Source organism: Marmota monax, unplaced genomic scaffold (assembly GCF_021218885.2).
Source record: "Marmota monax isolate L192 unplaced genomic scaffold, Marmota_monax_Labrador192_F-V1.1 WCK01_AAM20220418_F8-fsc00343, whole genome shotgun sequence".
Taxonomy (NCBI): domain Eukaryota; kingdom Metazoa; phylum Chordata; class Mammalia; order Rodentia; family Sciuridae; genus Marmota; species Marmota monax.
The window spans coordinates 764,070-768,466 of record NW_026694892.1 but is presented as its reverse complement, the minus strand read 5'-3'; positions in this window follow the sequence as shown (position 1 = coordinate 768,466).

Here is a 4,397-nt window from a genome sequence, read left to right as displayed (position 1 = left end):
TGGGGTAAAAATGGGAGTTCATAACCCACTTGAGTCAAATGTATGAAAGATGATATGTCATGAGCTTTGTAACGTTTTGAACAACCAATAAAAAAAAAGAGAGAGAGAGAAAAAAAAACCTGCTAAAATAAAAAAAAAAAAAATAGGCAATCACCTAGATTGTAAACCCATACTCCTCCTATCAGGGTAAGGGGCAGTGCTGTGTGAGGGGTAAAAGCAGGACTCAGGTGGACTTGCTAGTCAGGAATGGAGTCAGCCATCTATAGACTGAGACCTCTGAAACTGTGAGCCCCCAAATAAACTTCTCCTCTTCTAATTGTTCTTATCAGGTGTTTCGGTCAGAGCAGTGGAAAAGAAGATGCGGGGACTAAAAAGATGAGATGGGCCACTTTGGAGAGTGTGTTTATACTCTCTGTGATTTAGACTATCGGGATGTTATGCGGTAACATGGGAGTTAATGAGATAATGCACATAAAACTAGCATGTGGTAAATAATAAATGACTGGTATTATTATTATTTTTACTAGTTGCATTAGGCTGTCATAGAGTTGTGGCTTAAACAATATAAATTTATTTTACACTTCTGGAGGCTGGAAAGTTCAAAAGGGGCTGGTAAGGTAGGTTTCATCTCAAGACCTCTTATTCTGACTTATGGGCTGTATGCTCACATGACTTCTTCTTTATGGATACCAAGGAGAGAGAGGGAGCCTTCTGGTGCCTCTCCCGATAAGGGCACTAATTCCACTCAACTAGGACCCTACTATGTGGTCCCTTTTAGCCTTAATTTCTCTATAAAAGCCCTGTTTCCCAGTGTAGTCACATTGGGGTTAGCATTGCTACATATGAATTTTGGAGGGAAACAAGCATTCAATCAATAACTAACTCTATTACTATGGCTTTTATTATTCCTTAAGAGTCAAGATACCTGAAATTGGAGTGGTTTGCCTTTTGCGGTAACATTGGAAGTTTATTCATCTCTTAGTTCTAAATAGAATTGCTCAAATGATGTCTTCTTGGCTGAAAACTACCTCAGCTACCTGAGGCAATGTGCCCCTCCTCTTCCTGGGCCTCTTGAGGGGTATGAGTGAGTGGGCAGATGAGTTTTCTAATTTTTTTTTATACTTTCTTCATTTCTGTGGGAGACAATTTTTGCTTAGTGATCATGTTCTAAAAAATCAATCAAATCATGTTCCAAGAAATAAGCACTTACATTAAGTAATCTCCATGTTATCTGTTCCTATCTTATTTTATTCAAAACACGCTTAGTTAAAAGACCAGAAATTCAGACCAGCTAGCCAACTTAAGAAGGGTTTATTCTAAGAGCATAGCAGGTAATCTCATGAGTGTTTAATAATGAGAAATAAAACAACTGGACCTGAAACATCACATTCCAAGGCTCTGTCTGGTCCTTCCCAAGACACAGTCTAATTTTTTTCTCTCTATTTCTCTCTCCTGGTTTGTTCCACAGTCTTTTTGATCAATCACTAGTGGTCACTGCTTCTTTATGATTGTATCTTAACCGATAGTGATCTGGCATCCTGATGAAAATGACCAGTTGATTCAAAAACAATAACAAAACAAACAACAACCTAAACCCATAATACAAACAAAACCAGACTGTAGACCCAGAACTCCCTAGTTTAGTTGCCTGAGAGGGGAAACCTGATTTTCCCGAGACCAGCCTTAAATAGTAGCCTTTGGGCGGGTGGGGTCTGCCTAGGTTCCAAGTAGCTGTGGTTGGCAGCCCATGTGACTGGGTTCACAGCTTCCAGGGAGGAAATGTAAAACAAATAAATGTACTAGCAGAGGATCCCCAGTGTTATGGTTTGGATGTGAGGTATCCCCCAAAAGCTCACATATAAAACAATGCAAGAAGGTTCAGAGGAGAAATGATGGGGTTGTAACAGTCTTAACCTAATCAGTGATTTAATTCCCTGATAGGAATTAGCTGAGTGGTAACTGAAGTGGTAGGATGTGGCTGAAGGAGGTGAGAATTGGGGTGTGGCTGTAGGTATATATATTTGTATCTAGCAAGTGGAGTCTCTCTGTCTCTAGATCACCACAATGTAAGCTGCTTCCTTCCCTCTGCCATGCTCTTCCACCATGTTCAGCCTCGCCTCCAGCCCCGAGAAATGGAGCCAGCCTTCTATGGACTAAGACTTCTGAAACTGTGAGCCTTCAAATGAACTTTTCCTCCTCCACAGTTGTTTTAATCTGATCTTTTAGTCACAGCAGCAAAAAAGCTATCTAAAACCCCCAGAGATGGTCTATAAATGTGCAAAGAGTAATATAATGATGCACGGTTGAATTTCAAAGAAACTCAGAGAATGAATTTTTCAGGAAGAACATCTGTAGGTGCCAGCCTGGTGGTAGAATGGCTCCTCTGTGTGAAATCACATGGTTCTTGCCAGGATGACTTGGTTGGGAACTGACAGCAAGGCTGACATTGAAGTCAGGTAGGAAGATAAAGGTAGGAATGAAAGTGAAGGTAAGCCATTTGGCAAATCTGAATCAGGAAATGGGTCTCCAATGTGAGAGGTGATGGATGAGAGAAAAGAAGCTACTCTCGGGGAAGTCTTATGTAAAGTGGGTTGAGACATCCTGCAGGTGATAGAGGACCCTGTTAAATGCTCATGGCCAGGTGCCCCTGTACTTGCTCAACAGGCAGGTCTTGGCATATGCAGCATCTATGACTTTGAGTACAAAGCAGATTTCAATCTGTTCTCTTCTCCAAAATGGCTAAAGAAAGACATTGATATCTTAGTGTTCTTCTGTAGAAATTCTCTTTCCCTTTACTTATTATAGTTTATATATAGTGTAATTTACCCTTCTCGATGTGTAGTTTTGCAAGTTTAGACAAAAGCACATACCCACTAGTGTAGTTAAGGTATAGAACAGGCTGGAGATATAGCTCAGCAGTAGCATACTTTCCTAGCATGCACAAGGCTTTGAGTTTGATGCTTAGCAATGCAAGAGAAAAAGAAGAAGAAGGAGGAGGAGGAGAAGGAGGAGGGTGGAGAGAGGGGGGAAAGGGAGGAGGAGGAGGAGGAGGAAGACAAGAGAAGAAAAGAAAATATAGTGCACAACAGTTTGGTCACTCAAATTCCAAACGCCCACGTGCCCTTTTGTAATCAGTCTCTCTCTTCCCCAATCCTGGTGATCACTGATCTGTTTTCTGGCTCTATGTTCTGTCTTTTCCAGGATTTACATACATAAAGTCAACTTTATGCAACTGCTTGAATCTGGTTTCTTTTACTGAGCATAATGCATTTGAGAATCATCCATCTTGTAGGAATCAATAGTTTATTCCCTTCGCTGCTGAGTTTTCTTACATTATACACAGGCACCACAGTTTGTTTATCTATTTGCTCGGTTAAGAACATTTGGATTGTGGCCATTTTTTATCTGTTATTAACATTGTGCATAGGTTTTTGTGTGAATAAAGGTTTCCATTTAACATGAGAAAATACCTAGAAATGAGATTTCTGGAACATATGGTATTGCATTTACTTTATAATAATTGCTAGTGTTTTTGCAAAATGGTAACACCATTTTACACTCCACAAACAATATGTGGGAACTCCTGTTGCTTTTTATCCTTTCCTTGACATTTTCAGTTATTTTTATTTTAGCAATTATAATAGACTTATAGCCCTATCTCACTTGTGGTTTTAATTTGCATTTCTCTAATGACTGATAATGGTAAACATCTTTTTTGTGTGTTCATTTGCCATCTGTTTGTTTTATGCTGTCTTTTAAAATATATTTCACATACAGAGACACATACACATGCTTTTTCAGGCACATCATTTACAAATATTTCCTCCTTGTGTAAAGCTTGTAGTTTTCTCTTCAAGATTAATTCAGTATTGATTTTAGATTTGCAGAAATGTTTGAGAATCATAACAAAGAATTTTCTTAGATCCCTCACTCCACTTTTTCTAACGTTGCCATCTGATATGTACCCTAAACAGAATCTTTTGAAGAGAAGTTCTTCATTTTGATCAAATTTAACTTCCATTTTTTCCTTTCCAGAGCATGCTTTTGTGCCATATCTAGCAAAACTTTTCCCCCACTCAAAGTCATAGAAATTACCTATGTTATTCTTCTAAAATGTTTAGAATTTTATTTAGGATATGCATTTAGGTATATCATTTTGATGGCTATGTATTTAATTTACTAATCTATTTCTCTCTGTGTTGAACTTATTGTTACTCTTATCCGGTAGTTTTTCACCTAAGTCATTATTTTCATTTCTAGAAACTAACTTTGTATTTTGTGTCTTCTGGTTTAATGGTCATTCTGTTCTCAACTTTCTTGAATATATAAAATACATTCTAGTAAGTATATAAAAGCCTTGTGTATTCTTTCTGTTGTATCCATTCCTGAGTCAATTT